The sequence below is a fragment of the Lynx canadensis genome, chromosome B1, assembly GCF_007474595.2.
Source record: "Lynx canadensis isolate LIC74 chromosome B1, mLynCan4.pri.v2, whole genome shotgun sequence".
NCBI lineage: Eukaryota > Metazoa > Chordata > Mammalia > Carnivora > Felidae > Lynx > Lynx canadensis.
This window is the reverse complement of record NC_044306.2, coordinates 121,410,089-121,430,261: the sequence shown is the minus strand read 5'-3', so window position 1 is coordinate 121,430,261 and position 20,173 is coordinate 121,410,089. Positions and strand designations below refer to the sequence as shown.

The following is a 20,173-nucleotide window of genomic DNA, read 5'->3' as shown; positions in this document are numbered from 1 at the left end:
CATTCTATGCGTATGAAGTAAATAAAAGTGGGTAGATTTACAGAGCTGAGCTTAAGCTATCTGAGACATCATTCCCTAGGAGAACATTTTCATGAAATACTCAGCAATTTTGATTTGGTACTCATGACCAGAAAAGAGGCTATGACATCATGGGGACAGAAATAATACAATCTCAAGATGTCATAACACCAATATTTCACTTCTCGGCTCAAAACCCTGTGGCATGCTATTTGCATTGCATGAAAGCCAAGGCCCTAAAAGTTCTGGTCCCCCAGCTCCTTCTTTAACCTCGGCCTCCCCTTCTCCTGGGTACTTACTTAGTTTCAACTACACTGGCCTTTCTTTCCTAAGGACATCAGGCCAACCCACTCCTCAGGGCCTTCGCACTTGCTGTTCCTCTCCCTGGAGAATGTCTTAACACGTGCTCTTCCCTTCTGTCACTTCGTTCAGCACCCATTGACATGCCATCACCTCCGAAAGACCTTTCCTGATTCTCCATCTCACATGCCCTTCTGGACATGTTTCGTCCTTTCTCCTTCTTCAGGCTTCGTAGCACTTAATGGATTTTTTACTCCCAAGTATCAGTTTGTTTGTCTCCTCCACTAGAACAGAGACTTTGTTTTGCTAATTCCCATACCTCAACATACTGCTTAGTGACTAGCTCAGAACATTTATTGAATAAATGAATGAATGAATTTAGAGGATGATTGACACGCAGGCTAAATATGCAGTGATCGCACCAAGCAGTAAATATAATCTTATAGATTTCACCGATTGGTGGCACAATGATACTTAACATTAACATGCCAGTGGAATTTAATATAAAATCGTTAAATGTCAATCATTTTAGATCATTGGGGGTTACCAAAGTAGACAGAAAAACAAACAACCCCACAAAAACACAGAATTTATTGTAGTTGACTGTAAGTTATCTGGTCAAGTAAAGAAGGTACTAGAATCAGCCTAGAAGAAAAATATACCTGAAATGAGAGGCTTCAACTACCTGAATAGCTTTGTAAGCATGGATTGGCCTAGAAACAAAGCATTAGAAAATACTAAATTTAACATGCTATAAATTTCACCCCAGAGAGCTTGAGGAAAAAGTTATGGTAACCATTTTACTCTATACTGGATTTTGACATACAATGAGGAGTTGGTTAGTGAACTGGAAGTGACAGGAAAATAGTGATGTCATCTAAACACTCAAGAAGTAAGAAAGGAGAAAGCTAAGCATAGTCCAAACACATATGACAGACTTTCAGAATGGATAATGATAATGACAATGATACCTACTGCTCCCTGAGCATCCATTCTGAGGCTGGCCTTGCACAATCAGCCTACATTCATAACCTCCATTAACTTCAAGCCCCACAGCCCCTACCTACCCTATCTTTTAAAACCAAAATTAACACCTTTAAGAAAAACTTTCAGGGGAGCCTGGGTGGCTCAGTCCATTAAGCAACCGACTTCAGCTCAGGTCATGATCTCACAGTTGATGAGTTCAAGCCTCGCATCGGGCTCTGTGCTGACAGCTCAGAGCCTGGAGCCTGCTTCAGATTCTGTGTCTCCATCTTTCTGTGCCCCTCCCCCGCTCACGCTCTGTCTCTCTCTCAAGAATAAATAAATATTTTTAAAAATTTAAAAAAAAGAAAAACTTTCATAATACATTCAGGTAAGCAAATTTACGTTAGAAATAAACCTAGAAATCTGCCTACAAAATCCAATTTTCTACAGAAAGGCAGCTAGGGAGTACCTTGCTAATACTTAATGATCAGGGTGGCCACACTACACAGCTGGGGAGGTATGGCATCCCCTGGAGCCTGGCTGTGGGAGATGTCTTTGATAACATGCCTTGGCCCCACTACTTGATCTGGTTATAATAGTTTACTTTGCCTCTGTTCCCTTCTCTTTCCCAGCCACCCCTTCTGGATATTTCTATACCATCTCCTGCTTTCTTGGCCACCTTTTAAGTCTTCACTCTCAGAACAAGATTCAATTTCTACCTCACAAGTAAAGAGAGAAAGCCAGCAGGGAAACACATTCTCTGTTTTCTGACTCTTTCCTTCCTCACCCATACTGTTTGCTTTCCCTCTGGACTTAGGTCTTTCTTTCTACCTTAACCTAATTAGTCTACCATGTTTCCATGCTTAATTTCTCTAGGATCAAGGTCCATCAGTTATTTACTCTGTCTCTTTTATTTCTGACTTCTCTTTTTCCACTGGCTTCTTTTGCTCTCTATAGAAACTCTTGAGTCTCTTTGATGGTCAAAAGCTTTTCCTTGTCCCTATAATCTTCTCATCCTACTGTCGTACATTTTTCTCCTCAGTCGAGCTAATTGACTTGGTCTATGTGTTCCCTTCCTCCAGCCCTAATCCCTCTCAGTGTACTGTAACAGGAATGTCCTTGTCCCCAGCCACTCTATCCCATTTCTATGGACAGAGAGCACCGGTTATTTCCCAACTGTCAAACCCAACAGATATTCTTTTCCTTCTCTCCTCAAATTCCAGTACTGGCATCTTTCTTGGCTTTTGCCTTAGTCTGTTCTGCTTACTGTAACAGAACATTGAAGACTGGGTGACCTGCAAATAACACAGACTTAGTTTTCACAGTTCTGAAGGCTGGGAAATCGAAGATCAAGACACTTTGCAGATTCAAGTCACTAACAGATTTGGTGCCTGGTGAGGGCCCATATCCTGGCTCATCTGTTCCTCACATGGGAGAAGGGGCCAGAGTCTTCTGACATCTCTTTTATAAGGGCACTATTCCCACTCATGAGGGCCCCACCCTCACGACCTAATGACCTCCCAAAGGCTTCACCTCCAAAAACCATGGAGAAATGGTTTCTCCACAATGGAGAAATTTCAACATATGAACTTTAGGGTTGGGGGAAGTGGACATAAACATTCAGTTTATAGTAGTTTTCTACTTATTTTTCTAGCCATAGCTTTTCTTCTTTTGATTATTCCTTAAATGTAGGCATTATCCTCAACTTTGTTTTTATCTCCCTACTAACTTTCCCTTCGTAATCTATCCATTTTCATGATCTTACCACTGTCTATATACTAATAATTCCAGAGTAGTATTTCTAAACCAGATCTCTCAGCTGACTTCTTGAGAAACATATACACAGCAGCTAAACTGGGTAACTCTGCTTGGAAATCACAGATGTTCTCTAAAATGAATCCATTGTCTTCTCATACAAAGTAATGCACTGTTTTCTACACATATATTCTATCTTGGATGGGGCATCACTGTCTATCCAGGAACATAAACCAGAAAGCTGAAAAACATCCTAGATTTCTCTTTCTACCATCACCTCTTTCTTCAGACACCAACTCTTAAATATTCAATTAAATCCCATCCTCTCGACCTTCACTTCATGTACCACTGCCTCTGTCTTGATTCAGGCCCTTGTGTAGACCATTATCATGTCAGTTTAGTTGGGACTTCTGCCTTCACCTCACACCCTAGTAAAGAGGGATGCCCAAGTGAATAAACAGAATAGTAACACACACCATATTTAAGCATTTTCCTTCCTAAATACCCTTTGGAGTGTCTGTACATGATGCAGTTTAATCTACTTCTCCCTAGTGTATGAGACTTCCCACTGCCAAACTCTCCAACCTCGTTCCTGGCATCTGCCCACAGCCTTAATAGTTTTCCAAACATACCAAGCTAAAACATCTCTCTGCTCCTTGGATCTCATTATTCTTTGCCTGGAATGCCCTCTCCATCTACCCCTTATGTACCCACTAAGCTCCTATTTGCCTTTCAATACCTAGGTCAGAAGTTACTGCCTCCTGACCTGTATCCATTAAGTAACTCACTGTGCATCCTCTATCGTCTGCAAATAGTTTTTATTTTACACTTACCGTATGCTTTATAATAGAGTTAATGTCTGGCTCCTCCAGTAGATTATGACATTATTAGGGGCATAGACTATATGTTTATCAACTCTGTGCCTATCCTAGAAATGTAAATGCTCAATAAATATTTTTCAATTAAACAGAAGAATGAATATATTTTTAGTCCACTTTAGTCTACTTCTAGATAGTCCCCAGGGTTGACTATTCATGCTTAAGGAAAGCTTTTTCACAGTATATCCAATGCCATATCTCTCTGAACAACAGGAATTGTATGCAGGGTCCTCGGCTATGGGCAGCATTTTCTAAAACTGATCACAAACCAAGGTGACAAATAAACTACATCAAAAACCATTAAAAATGCACATTTATACAAATAAAAATTTTATAGATACTTCCCCTTATTTTTGTATGATAAACTCCAACATTGGCTTTCTTATTCCAGTCGTTGGCATTAAATTACAAAAATACTGGACTGATAACAAAAATTGCTCTCATGTCTCATGGACTGTGACACACATATTGTGGAAAAACACTGCTATATAAATAGTACTATAGAAGAAAAATCTTACCTTAAGAAAATTAAAATACTGAATTAGCTAAGCATTTCTCTTAACATTTAACTATAAATGTTACTGGAAAACATTTATCAGTTGTCCAAACAAAAGGATTATCCATGTAAATAAGTAGAAGAAATATGAAATATTTAAAAAGAAATAACATGCTACTTCTTTGAAGTTCACACATTGCTACAAACTATAAAAAAAAAAGGTGAAGATTCTGGCTTTAATGAGTATATAAAAGCATTTTGCTTACAAGCTATGAACTTAAGTTCATAAAAAAATAATACATCAATGTTAATCATATCCCTTTGCACTATGTTTAACATTTTATTTAGTTTGCTAAACTCTTCATTCATAGACCATTTCCAAGTACATTTCAGCCTCATCCAGATGTAAGTATCAGAATCTAAATTTAGGAGGGTTCAAATTTATGAAGTTTTTCTCCTTTCACATTTAAAACTGGGATATTCTCACCTGCATATATGTATTTTCTGTGTTTCTGTCTCTGCTACTCTTCAAAGTTCCTAAGGGCATGAAATCCATCTTCTCTTATTTATCCCCAAACACCTCAAAGAGTAGTTGAGATTGCGTGAGAGCTCTGAAGCAGAACTGCCACTTACCAAGTGTGTTTGGATGTTAGGCAACTGGCTAGCTAATTCGTGTCATTCAGAACTCTCACAACAATCCCAAAGGCCAGTGTTATCCTCTGGTTTGTAAAGGATAAACTAAGAAATGCATACAGTTAGAAAGTATAGAAATTAGTATCAAAACCGGAGAAAGAACCACATTTTATCGGGTATTTACTATCTGCAGGGCACTGTGCTCGCCATGTACTATCTCATTTATCTTGCATAACAACCCTCCGAGATGGGTACCATTCTTGTGCCCATTTTTCAGAATTAGAAAGACTAAAAAAGGCTTTAGCAGGTAATAGAGCTAAAGTTTGAACCCAGAGTTCTCCCAAAGTCAGGCTATTCCCATGGAACTCTCTGCAAGTTAAATAAATGAGGTGAATAGTCAAAAACTGATAAGGTGCTGGATTTTAGAATTCATGGTTTTTCTTCTCTGGCCAATAAATCTCCATTTCCTCAATTCTTCTTTAGAGCATGCAATTAAATTCTGGCTTAATTTCCTTTACATTGTAAAAATATTACTGTATTACTGAATAATTTTACGTGAATTTGAAAAGTAGCAGCATTTTTCAAAGATGCCATGAGTGAGAGTTTTGCTGGCATGCTATAGTGTATGATCAAAGAATTCAGACGGATGCCTTTTATCTGAGAATATCAAAGGCCACTAACTAAAAAAAGACACAGAGTTCCTATTACACTGAGGAGAAAAAGCTGAGTCCATTGAAATATAATACAAGAATGTTGGCATACAGGTAATTCACAGATATTATTACCTTGGCTACTTTAAGCTGTACCAATATGGATTCTTCCCAAGAGCTATTCTTTTAAAACTCTAATACACTCGATTAATTTGTTACAACTGCCCTTTTTTTCCTCTTGGTACTCTCCTATACTTCATCTATACCCCATATAAACACACACATGCACATACTCACACAAATTTACAGATTCAAATCACACATCCATACATCATGCTATTTTCCACTGTGGCTAATAACAGCCCGCACTGTGATGCAGCTTGTATTTCTAATTTAAAAGCTAAAAGATTAAAAGTAACTGAATTATCTTTCCAAATTGTCACAGGTCTTTAGTTATGAGGTCAGATGAACATTTCCAAAATCTAGTCAGTTAAGTAACTTTGTATCTTCTGCTAAGGTCCGTGTTTCTGTCTGAAATAGACACTATCAGGTAATTTCACTGAATCTGGCTATATTGTAGGCAATAAAACCCCCTTTAAAAAATGTTTATCTCAATTCTGTCATCCAAAATATAAACAAAAGAACAACCCTTTTCCCTAGGATACATCAAAAACAGCAGTACTTTTGAAAGACACTGAATTAAATCTCTCCATGATGTCAAAAAAAAGGTCATATAGAATTTTTAAAACACAGCTGGGGAAAAAAAAAGTTCCCTTTGAGCTAGTTATGAAATAAAAATAAAGGCTGAGAAAGGTGAATATGATTTATGAATTATCTGAATCCGTAAATTAAATGGAAAGTTTCAATAACTATCATAGTGAATATTCTCATTTACAATTTGTCTTAGACAGCATGGTTACCATAATAAAGTACCATAGACTGGGTGGCTCAAACAACAGAGGTTTAGCTCTGGAGGCTGAAAGTCCAAGATCAAGATATAAGCTATTTTGGTACCTCTCATTTCTTCTTAGAAGGCCACTAATCTCATCACAACGGCCCCACCTTCATGACCTCATCTAACTCTGATCACCTCCCAGAGGTACCATTTTCAAATACTACCATATTGGGTATTAGAGATTTGACATATGGATTCGGGAGAGTGAGAGCTGCAAAAAATTTTTCCGTAACACAATTTGTAACATTATATAGTTCCTCAATATAATTTTTTTCATGTGGAATTATTTCTAAAAATTTAACTCAGCTGCCCTAATTAGTCTGTTTGTTAATTTATTAAATGCCTCGATTGTGAAAGCTAGTTTATCATTCCAAACAGGAATTTCTGATGGCATGGAGAGAAATATTACCATAATGTATTCCTCATATTTATGAATAATGGACTTCTTAGAGCTTTTAATCTCTTGATATCCTGCTCATAAGGCAGAATTAGTAATTTAGTTTTGTTGTCTGAATTCCCAATCAAATTAGCATATACATTTTAAAGGTAACAAGAAAACAATTGGACTGCAATCTGACTGGATTTTGATAGCACTTTATATGGTTCCAGGAAGCCTGGTGCTTGGGCGTGTCTTCTATCTCCATTGGCAAGTGCATCATCAGACTCATGAAAAGACAAAGAGAATAAGTCTCTAAGATAGGTATGAGTGGAACGTTCTTGTGAAGGTGTTATGCTACTGTTTAAATTCTGTAATTTATTATTAAAAGAGGTAAAAGCTGGGGACTCTTTTAGGATATCCTGTTACCAAATTCAAAATCAGAAAAAAAAATTAAGCATAATATATTCAGATGTTTTTTAAAGCAACCTATCATAGCAATGGTTCTTATTTTCTTTACTAATACATTGCCTCCCTAAGCAAAGATAAATTTTTAAACTGTGTCTCTTTGTTGAGTTTCTTATTATACTTTAATACAAGTAATGAAAAAGTTGATTTTCAGAACTTGGTACTGTTGAAAATATTGCTATTGAGAACGCTACAGGGGCGCCTGGGTGTCTCAGTCAGTTAAACGACTGACTTCAGCTCAGGTCATGATCTCGCGGTTCGTGAGTTTGAACCCTGTGTGGGGCTCTGTGCTGACAGCTCAGAGCCTGAAGCCTGCTTCGGATTCTGTCCCCCTCTCTCTCTATACCTTCCCCACTAGCACTCTGTCTCTGTCTCTCTCAAAAATAAACAAAACATTTTTTAAAAAAGTCTTTTTAAAAAGAAAATGCTATAATTTTATATCTTTGAAACCATAAGCACATACAAAATAAATTGCTAAAAGTTCTAAAAGTTATTTAAGAGAAAAATCGATAAAATTGAATTAGGAATAACTGAAACAATTTTTTGAACACTTAGTACGTGTAAGACACTATCTACTTTTACTGCATTGCAACATGCATTTACAACAGCACTGGTAACTAGACAAAGCAGCATACCCTGCTGGCTGAATAGTGACCGTGGCTTCACATACTTTCTTACGTTATTCACCTGTTTTAGGAAAACACTGCTTTCCAATATATCACACTAATGTGCCCAGGTTGTAAACCAACCAAGCATGTATTAATCAGAAATTAAAAAAGGAACTGGTTTCATTCGTTAGTTTGTGTAAATAAAAGATTAGCATTGGAAATCCTGTGTTGATTCCACCTCAGGGAAAGAAAGAAGTCAAACATTAACCAAAAGAAAAGATTTTTGCTAGAGGTCACAAGTTGGTATCAGAAGAATACAGTAGCAATGCTTGTTTGTTTCGCTTTCACTTGTGTCTTTTATACTGCTTAAGAATTAGGCAGTAAAAACCTAAACAATCATGTGTTCCTCTGTACCTCAACTGACATGATTCTCTCCAATCAATACTTCTGAATTGAGCAGAGCAAACTTAATTCTAATATTTTTATTCCACAAACATTTAAAAAAAAATTTTTTAATCTTTATTTATTTTTGAGAGAGAGAATGAGGGAGACAGAGCGTGAGCAGGGGAGGAACAGAGAAGAAGGCACAAAATCAGAAGCAGGCTCTAGGGTCTGAGCTGTCAACACAGAGCCCACCGCAGGGCTCAAACCCACAAACTGTGAGATCATAACCTGAGCCGAAGTCAGACGCTTAACGGACTGAGCCACCCAGGCGCCCCTCCACAAACATTTTTATTCCTCAAACATTCCTCCAATGTATCAAACACTGACAAATCATCAGGCACGGCTACTAAATTATAATTGAGACCTTAAGTACCTTGTGATGGCAGTATAAGCAGTGCTCCTAAGACTTCAGCTCTCTCATTAGATCATTTTTTATCAATGACTAGGTTATGGAGCTTGCAACATGCAAAACCCTGTAGTAAAGTCTTTATGTAGATTACCACACTTCAAATTCATAACAACCCTATGACCCACAGGCAACTTATTCCAGTTTAAACGTGAGTAAACTAAGGTTAGGAGAGATAGTGTGGTGGTTCCAAAGTTACAGAGCTACTCACGGTAGAGCCAGGACTTGAAAGCAGGACATCCAATTCCAGAGTATGTCCTTGACCTCTAGCCTATACCATCCAGATTATTATTTTGGGTGGAGTGATAATGCACACACTTTGACCATAACTGCACTATACAAAGAAAGACTGGATTAGAAAGAATAAGATGATCAGAACTTTACAGGAACTAAAAAAGAAATTCAGAATAGGCCCAAAATTATTAAAATCCGCAGGTCAAAATATACTTGGGAGCCAGTTTTGGAGGTTAACAAATTCTTCCTTAGGTCTGATTATCTGGAGATATGGACAAATTCTGTGTTTATTAGCTCTCCCTGTTTGTTTTCTCTGTGCCTCAAAATTTTGGAAGTTCTAAGTAGCATCATGTAATGTGTAAAAAGCTCAACAGGAAGATAGAAAACATAGTTTAAGACTCGTTTTGCTCTGTAGTAACTGAATACCTCTAACGTCCATGTTTCTTATTCACGAAATGAAGTGAACTCTGAGCCTGCTTCTTCCCATGTAGCTACTGAGAGAACACGGATTACATTAATTTGAGAATACAGCTCTTTTTTTTTTAAATTTTTTTTCAACGTTTATTTATTTTTGGGACAGAGAGAGACAGAGCATGAACGGGGGAGGGGCAGAGAGAGAGGGAGACACAGAATCAGAAACAGGCTCCAGGCTCTGAGCCATCAGCCCAGAGCCTGATGCGGGGCTCGAACTCCCGGACCGCGAGATCGTGACCTGGCTGAAGTCGGACGCTTAACCAACTGCGCCACCCAGGCGCCCAAGAATACAGCTCTTTATGTAACTATTATTATCACTATTAGAATATAATGCTAAAGACTGGTAGAGCAGATGAGATTCATCATTTTTTTTTTTATTAACTCACTAGAACCAAAGGATATTTTTAAGCTTTTTGTTTGTTCGTTCGTTTGTTTGAGAGAGTACAAGTAGAAGAGGGGCAGAGAGAGGTGAGAGAATCCCAGGCAGGGTCCACATCAGCAGCGGCAGTGAAGAGCCCTATGCGGGGCTCGAACTCATGAACTGTGAGATCATGACCTGAGCTGAAACCCAGAGGCGGACGCTCAACCGAATGAGCCCCCCAGGCGCTCCAGAACCAAAGTATTTTTTACTGAAGTTAAGATACTGCTGAATAAAGCACTCTGTATGCTATGTGGTATAGAATAATTGATAAAGCAGTAAAGAAGCAAAATATAGGAAGTCTAAATAGTTACCACAGACTGAGTAAATGTAGATGAATAAAGATACTAAATGAATTTAATTTCACCAAAGCTCTGGAAAAAAGTTAAAAATAGTTTGCTTGAAGAAAAAACACAGAAACATAAAGGAAACGTGAGTATAATCTCTTTGGCGGGAAAAGTTTCAGAAGTTAAATGATAAGAACTTCTAGTGGAAGTAAACTTCACCTCTCCTTTCACACTTGCCCCTTCCATAATTTGTTATCTAGATGGTCCCATTCCCTGAACACCTCACTGTAATTTGCTCCAGTGGTCCAATATTGGACCTGGAATATTATTTCCCATGACCTGTTCATTGAAATAGTATTCAACCTTCAACTGCCATCTTCTCTACAGAGCATTCTCTGATTCTAAAGATTCACATTAATCACGTCCTCTTTGCCATTCTCTTAATATTTTATCTTTCATTAAATTTGGGGAGTTTACCATGACATATAACATGTTATTTGGGGCTACATGATTTAGGTTCCCTAGACTCTCAGTCCTTAGGAAGAGTTACTACGCCTTTTTCATTTGTGTATCTTCCAGGCCTAGCCTACGGCCTAGCCTACTATGCTATATGCTGTGGGTAGTCAACAAAAGCTTTTTTAAAAAAAAAAAGAGAGGGGCACCTGGGTGGCGCAGTCGGTTAAGCCTCCGACTTCAGCCAGGTCACGATCTCACGGTCCGTGAGTTCGAGCCCCGCGTCAGGCTCTGGGCTGATGGCTCAGAGCCTGGAGCCTGTTTCCGATTCTGTGTCTCCCTCTCTCTCTGCCCCTCCCCCGTTCATGCTCTGTCTCTCTCTGTCCCAAAAATAAAAAACGTTGAAAAAAAAAATTAAAAAATAAAATAAAATAAAAAAAAGAGAGAGAGAGAGAGAGAGAGAGAGAGAGAGAGAGATCTACAACTAAAGCTTGACATGCTTATAACTGTCTACAATACCACAAAATTAAATTCATGAGAAGATTTTAGAACGATGTGACTTTATTTTTAACATAAGATGTTAGCCATTACTTTCAACACTAGTAGCTTTCCATAGAGTATCACCTCACTGTTGACTCCTGCACCATAACAATGGACCTTTAGTAAGGATTTGAATATAAAGGTTGAACAATACCATTCTGAACAAATACTCCTCTGTCCCATTTATCTCGATGAGGTTCAATAGATGCATTTCTACACAGAAATGCTTATTGTCATTTTTCTACACCAAAGAAAGATATATAGATTATTCCAAAACTGTAACTAAGCCAAAGTTTTATATTTTTCTACATATATTCAAATGTTCTAGTATTCAGCAAACACAATATAGCAAAACCTTATCCAGCATAATGAGAAGAATGGAGTATATTTGAATTGTTGAAAATCCAAAACTTAAATATATTTTTCAAATATTTCTAGAAGTTAGAGGTAATATTTCATATTTACTTTCAAATATGCATAACTTAAACTTGGCATATATATTTTTTAATTCATTCATTCATTGTTCCATTCAATAAGCACTGAGTGGACAGATCAAAGATCAATTAGATGTTTGTAAATGGAATTAAATACTTGGAAAATATTTATGATACTTTGACCTAGGTGAGATATATTAGTAGAGGTTGCTAGGGGGCTGTAAAAGGAATAAATAACAATAATTGAGAAACACTGTACAATTGTTGAAAAGTAAAATAACGCATCTACAATGTTGTTGGGTTTTTAAAAAAGATTTTTCCTCTCTGATAGATCTTTAAAAATTGTTAGTTCAGACTGTCTAACTACATTCTAATGTAGTAGGTCCTTAATGAAGATATTTGACTTCATAAATCATAGGCTATTACAATACTCTTATACTGTCATAAATACTATTTATAATTTAAAGAAAGTAGGCAGTTATTAATCTAGATTATATAACAGAAAATAAAATAAATGCATAAATGTAGCTCAAGAGTTAACTTCTATTAGAAACAGTTTTCTCCATCATGTTGTAAGAACTTAAACAACTTTTTCTCCTTATCAATCAATCAGCAAATATTTAAGATAACCGACCATGGGGGCAGGCACAGTATTACACACTGGGGAGAGATACAAGGGAAGGTGGATACGGTCCTTTCCTTGCAATAAATAAACATAAAGTCTATAAGGGAGCACAGATAATAGGCCACCAAATGCTGTGTTAAAAGTACATTTAAGTGCTCTAGTCTCACCAAAGGAAAGAATGTGATGTCCAGAGATTGCATGCTTCTTTGGATAAGGAAAGCGTTCCAACAGGACCGACATTTAAGTCTTATCTGGGTTAAAGGGGAGCTTAACAAATTCCATGAAATATACAATGCATCTCATAAGGCAAGGGCAAGGAGCATAAGGGGAAAAATCTCCAAGGAGGCTGCAGAAGAAAGCAGCCCTCTAGGCATTTGGGGCTATAAGGAGTTTGGATTCTATCCAAAGAGCGAAGAGAAGCTATTGAAGGGTTTTGTGCAGGAGCAAGGGACTGACGTGTATGTGCAGAACTCTGTGCGTGGGTCTGAGTGAGGCAGGCAGGCAGGCAGGCATTAAGTGAAAGAAAGAATTCAGGCTTCTCCTCAACATGGAGCCTAAACAAAGCGTGATATTGTACCAATTAAAGGAGCATCCCCTATGAAGTTCAACTATTAAGAGAGAAATAAGATGCTATGTTGCTTCCTTTTGAAAAAAAAAAAAAAACAACAAAACAAAACATTCATTTCAACAGCACACATACAGTAAGAGATCCTAAGATAACATACATAACAAACGTATCTTGGGCACATGGAATATAAAATTCTAGTCATTGCCCCACATTTGTTTGTTTAGCTGCTAAAGGATCTTTGAACAAAGAGTCAGGTCAACAGAGTGTCAAAACATCAACACAGAGAGATCTTGTCAGAGCTTAATTAGGGCTTCCAATTAGAAAACCAAAATAAGAATCCTATTAGCACTCAATTAGGCATTCTCCTTGATTTGGAAGAACCAAACAATGCCCACACCTCACCTACCTACGAAAAAGGATGTTTTTTACCTTTATGATGCCTTCCTCTGGGTGGGCTTAAATCAACAAAGACAGGCAGCATGAGAATCATATTCTGAGACCCACACCGAAGAGAACCATTCAGAGACACTTCAGCCACGTCTCTAAGTTACCATTGCAGCTCATATTTTAATACTAGAACAGTTTGGGCAATGTATAGCCTTGTCTGCTACTCTTGGATAGAAATTATTAAATAAAGCTCATGGCCACTTTTTTTTTTTTTACATTTATTTATTTTTGAGAGACAGAGAGAGACAGAGCATGAGCAGGGGAGGGGCAGAGAGAGGGAGACACAGAATCAGAACCAGGCTCCAGGCTCAGAGCTGTCAGCACAGAGCCTGACCGACGCGGGGCTCGAACCCACAAACTGTGAGATCATGACCTGAGCCGAAGTCGGACGCTTAACCGACTGAGCCACCCAGGAGCCCCATGGCCACTTTTAAAAAGAAAAAAAAAGGAGGGTGCCTGGGTGGCTCAGTCGGTTGAGCGTCCGACTTTGGCTCAGGTCACGGTCTCGCCATCTGTGAGTTCGAGCCCCGCGTCGGGCTCTGTGCTGACAGCTCAGAGCCTGGAGCCTGCTTTGGATTCTGTGTCTGCCTCTCTCTCTGCCCCTCCCCCGCTCATGCTCTGTCTCTCTCTGTCAAAAATAAATAAACATTAAAAAGAAAAAAATTTTAAAAAAATAAAAAAGAAAAAAAAGAAAAAAATGCAAATCACAAAGAAGAAATTCTCTAACAGTGAGACTAACTCAATTTTTTATGAAGTACCATATTTACTTATATATTTCCATCTGTATCATGGACGCTGCTTGCATGCTTCCCAGTTTTGAAGAAGAAATAGTTTTTCTTTGTCTCCAAATTATTTCATGGCCAGAGTGCTTTAAGAACTGTACATGATCCTACTAGTTAGTAAGGAAACGTTTATAGTGTTGAAATAGTGCTTCCCATTCTGCACAACCTTCAGAGACTTTACCAGTCAGTAAACAAAAGAAAAATTTTCAAACTCAAAGCAACATACCCAGCAACATAATTCCTCCTAGAAAACTTATAAATAGGGTCAAAGCTTAGATAGTCCCCCAAATCAAGCAGAATGTGGCCTATAATGCACAGGAATTTAGAAACGGTTCTTTTCTCAGGCTGGTGGAATGGGTGGGAGAAACACTCTAAAGCTATGCTGTGGATGATAAAAATATTTCTTATACATCTAACAATCTTACGGCCTAGAAATAACATTTAAACTCCAACATATTACCTTCAACAGAGATATGTGGAGTGCTGGTGAGCACCTACCCCAGAGTTACCTGGTTATCATGGATCTAACTCAGGCTGGGTTTCTTTGCCTCAAAAACAGTTTCTTCAACTACTTGAATGCTTCCACTTTATGATTTTTAAATATGCATTGCATTCGTTCCACTTGGCACTGAGTTTAGCAAATGTAAATCCATTTCAGAAAGTATTCATTCCCAGAGGAAATATTTTAAGATTTAGTTTGACTTGTTATGTAAAACACATACACACACACACACACACACGCACACACGCACACACACACACACACACATACACACCCCTCCCTAATCTGAAGCAAAGAAAGAAATGCTATTCTTTTCCTCTGAATGTCTAATGCTTGTCACTAGGTATATGCTGAATACATGGTTGATGAACTGAACGAATAATAAGAGTGGGTGATCGTCTGAATGAATGAATGAATGAATGAACAAATTCACATGTGTAAAACAGTCTCCATTGGGCCCTTTTTCCCTTGAAGAGCTCAGGTGGGCATTTTTTTCCTGCATCTCAGGCCTCAGTTTGACTTCAAGAAACAGACATGGTCCTATCTGCTTTTGCGGCCTCACAGATTTTTTTTCTCATGGGAGAGGCAGACTTTCCGAGATTCAGGGAGGTAGCAATGGACCAGATGGTGGATAGTCTTTATACTCAAATCTTTGTTCAGCCAGGAGAGATACTTTCTTTCTCCTGGGAACACATCCATTTGGCCCTAGGCTTCCAAGAGAAGGGATAATTACATGACTAATATAAGGAATCGTTAAGCTTAAATGATTTCTTTGTTGGAAGTTCTCACTTTGGGAAGCACATAAATACTTCTGTGCACTAAATGCCTCATTATTACTTAAGGGTATATTAGATAAATTTTAATTTAACCTGAAATAGATTTCATTCTCAAAGCAGGAAATACCTGTTAGTTCAAAATTAAATGTGGTCAAGTAAATACTGAAAGAAAAAAAAATATCAAATTCATCCGAATATAGCTCATGTTAATAATAATTAATCATATAATATTATGAATAATACTAATGGCAGCAGTTAATATTTATTGAGCTCTTACCACGTGCTGGGCACTGTTTTCTCCCTCACAACCACCCAAGAGGTAGGTAAGTACCATTATTATCCCTAGTTAGAGACATGAAATTACGCCCAAGATTAAACAGCTAGGAGTCAGAGTGAGGTTTCACACCCAGATAATCAGATGCTAGTACGCCCCGACTATGGCTTTTCATATGAAAATATAAAGCTGAAGCAAGAAGGATTACCAAAGATAAGCAATTATGGAATGGTTTCAATTATGGAATTATTGAGTGGTTCTTTTCAGTATGTACTCAATCCTCAGTCTTATTCAATTAACTTTTTGTATCAATACACCTAATAAATGAAGTAATGGCATTCCCTTATGTCACGGAATTCTCCCACATTTCAACTAGAGGGGCCTTTTTAACCACTCAGGTCCCCCCAGGCCAAGCCTGAAGGGCCTGAACACAGACACAGCAAAGATTAAAGAAAGACAATCAGATTTGAAAGCTATTCTAAAGGCAACTCAGCAAAAGGCAGAGATAGGAAAACATATACTCCAGAGACAATGAACAAATCAATTTGGCGAGATTTGAAAGGTTTATGAAGGAGAATAGGAGATAGGTGTGTATGGGCCAAATTGTGGGAGGTCTGGAACCAGCTTCTCTGTTAAGGCCTTTGAACCGATTTCTATAACTAATGGTGAGTCACTGCAGGTTTTTAAACAGGAGATGAGGAACGCGAAATGGTATTTTAGCAAAATTAACCTAACAGACTTAAAAATGATTTAGAAGAGAAAGAGGCAAACAACCTGCAAAATAGGCAGGAAATGCCGTCGCCCCTTGGCAATCGCAGATTTAACACTCACAATTGCAACTTTCCCCAAGCGATCTGCAGATGTTCTCATTTCTAATTTTTCTAGGGCACAGAATTATGAGGTCAGTTTGTGAAACCAAGTAGTTAGCTGGCACTGTACTTCTTCTTCTCCGAGAGACTGTGGGCTTTCCCCCCTAAACCAGAGTCCTATATTCAGTCTATCTCACTAAGTGATGAAGTTGGTTTTTTTGTTGTTGTTGTTTTTTGTGTTTTTGTTTTTGTTTTTTGGTTTTTGGGTTTTTTTTTGTTTTTTTTTTTTTTGAGAGAGAGAGAGAGAACAAGAGCTAGAGAGAGGGCAGAGGGAAACAGAGTCTCGGAGAATCTTAAGCAGGCTCCACGCCTGACACGGGGCTTAATCCCATGACCCTGGGATCATGACATGCACCAAAATCAAGAGTCTGACACTCAATCCACTGAGCCACCCAGGAGCCCCTGAAATATCTTTCTTTATGCAAATATGCCTCTGAGGAAATGCAACTACAGGTGTAGAAATCAACAGTGAGCTACACCAATGAGGTTGGTGACCGGACTGTGGGAGTTCTATACATTTCATCCCTTGGGAAAGTCAAGGCATATTGTACTTGCTGCGGTCGATACTGTGTCAAAAAGAAGGCAACAGAAATAGTTAAAGAGAAAGGGTTGTAAGAAGACATCAGAAAGAAATGGAAGGATTTAGGGCAGCCTAGAAAGGCAGATGAGGCAAAGAAAAAAACAAGACAGGCTCTCCAGTTTCAAGCCCACAAGACAGGGAGCATGTTAGTACCTAGAGTAGAAATAAATGCTGGAGGGAAACTAATGCCTAGGAAAACGTGACAGGTGTCTGCACACTGAGTAAAGATCTAACAGGCTGATTTAAGCACACTCTTGTCTGGAAGAAGAGAAGCAACTTAGGTAATTAGAGGGTTCAGTGAAACCCATTCTGGAGGACATGAAATTTATTCAACACTGTTTACTTCCACTCTTTTAATGTGACCGATTTGGGGCACTCCAATTTCTTGATTTTTCAAATCAAAATTGTATATAGTTCTACCTCTTATTTCAGAGAACACTTTATGAATCTTGGAACAGTTCCTTGACAGACACAAACACTCCCAGTTTTCGTAACTCATTTCCAGAGAGTTCTATTTTTCAACCAGTATCTAGGAGCTACAAGTGCTTAGATGTGAACTTCTGCGCATTTAAGTCATGATACTGATATACAATATAAAGAGAGAAAGAGGCCACTAGTGAAGTAACTTCACTGTGTTAATTCTTTGCCTTTGTTTTGCAGGAAAAGCTTCAGGGTGACAAACATTCTGGGAAACAATTAAAGCTAGATATATACCAAGAAGAAAAAAGAAAGAAAGAAAAAAAAAAAAGGAACCACCAGAAACCTGGTTAATTGCTGAGAACTCAAACTGAGAGAATTATTCACAATGACAAAGAGTCATTATCTCAGTGTCCCCTGGCTGGCTCCTGGTGCATCACCAGCCTCATCTATATTCCCCACGGGAAGCAGCAGCAGCTCTAGGGAGGATCAGCAGTGAACAGAGAATGTGTTATGTGGAAATAGTTATTTCATATGGATCACAAATGGGAGCCCGGCGAGAAGAGAAAAGCTGGAGCTGTGCGCACCAAGAACACTTTAAAAAGCCGTACTTAAGAACAGAGGGATTGTTTTCAGAAAATTTGTCTTTAAATTGGACATTCAAGTGAAAGTGGGTGTTGAGAGCTACTGTGCATTAAAGGGGTTCTCCTTTCAATTTCAATATTTGGGGCTTTGGGCCTCTGCACCATACCATAATTAAATAAACTGGGGAGAAATCATGAGAGTAGTTAAAATAAGTGGTCACATGACAGTAGTTAAAATAGATGGTCACATGACAGGTCAAGCTTCTCTGGGCTCTGGTGACTTCACCTGCCACCTCTGCTGTGATTGCCTTTAGCAAGTGCTTAATAAATAATGTCTGAATGAGGCAGTCAATTATAATAGTCAATAACTAAATACTGGAAGAAGAGAGGAAGAAAGAGGAAACAAGGGAAGGAGGTAGGGCGGGAAAAAGAAAGGTAGGGAGGGAATGAGGGAGTAAAGAAGGAAAAGGAAAACACAAGAAAATGAAAAGAAGGCAGAGAATGGCAAATACTTGTGTAAACACTTGCCGTTGGAAATAAGGATAGCAATGCTTGTAAAGACACCATTCTACAGTTTCATATCAGCTGCTCTTTTTTGCACTCTCTGCTCTGGATATCAGCAGAATACAATCAAAGGTTAAGATCTCAGGGGACTTCCATACGATGGAGGTGCAGGGAGATCCTGAACTCATCTCCTCCCATGCACACATCAAATCTCCAGCTACAGATGGATCATGTCCCTCTGAAATATATGTGAAAACCACATGAACTGTTCTCCATAACAAAGGACAAAAAGACCACATTGAGACAGGTAGGAGAGGCAGAGACACGGTCATGCCAAAACCCCTGCCCTTGGCACGGTGACACATAACAGTGAGGAACGTCCCCAGGCCAGCACTTCCCCTTGGAGGAGCAAGGGGTTGGTGCCCCACGTGGGGCACCTCGACTCCTGGGATCTGCATGAGAGAAAAGAGCCCCCAAAGTATCTGGCTTAGAAAACCCACTGGGCTGAAGTCCAAGGGATCCTAAGTGCTATCAGAAACTGAGATTCCCCATTTGGAGGACTCACATGTGGTCTCACTCACCCTGAGACCCAGTAGAAAAAAGCAGTTTGAAAAATGCCTAGAGTACATACGAAAGAGATGCATTCGCTAATCTAAAAGCGTCTGCCGGAGGGACAGCAGACGGTTGAAACTCTTCCTGGAGCCTGAACTGCTGGTGGATGCCATTTGTGCACCCTCCTCCGCCTTCCCTGGTAGCACAGGCAGGAGGGCTGAGATGCCGCACCCTGCCTCTGCCTTGCTGAGACAGGCAGGAGCAAGTGGTCAGAGCACCATCTCGCTGCCTTGCTAAAGCCTGAGAGTGTCCGCGGTTGCAGCACACCCCTGCTCCCTGACTGGGGCAGGTGAGTATGAATGGTTATGGCACTCCCCGATCCCAGTAACTAATGCTGGTGCACATGTGCGGACAAGGCACTCACTCGACGCATTCCTGAAGACTGTGGGCACGCGCACTTAGGACACTTTCCCATCGTCTTTCTGAAGCCAGTAAAAGCATGTCTCTACCCTCTATGTGCTCCATTCTCTAATTAAAGCCAGCAATTCGCACAGGGCATGGTCCTTCACCTGGCTCTCCTGGCCAAGGGGGCTGGAGATCCTGAGCACCATGTGGGAATGTAACAATCAGAAAGACAGTTCTTGGCAGGCCCCACCACCCCCAGGGCACTGTAGACAGCTGACTGGAACATAATCCCAGGCTTCCTGTGAAAAAGGCCTATTTCCTTAGCTTGGAGCTTCAACCTGAGGGACAGGCTTCAGGTTTCCCACCCATCTAGAGGCTAAGGAGGTATTCCCAGGGAATGTAAGCAGTGAGATACCACCCTTGCACACCCCTTTGTCTTCATTACCCCTCAACAAGATCTCCCCAAAAGGAGTTTGTACACTCAACTGGAGCCCT

General features: G+C 39.2%; 1 protein-coding gene across 2 annotated transcripts in view; it reads right to left on the bottom strand.

Annotated features, from left to right (window-relative positions):
- Positions 1–20,173, bottom strand: part of PPP3CA (protein phosphatase 3 catalytic subunit alpha) — a 330,774-nt gene that overhangs the window by 104,082 nt on the left and 206,519 nt on the right. The window lies entirely within an intron of this gene.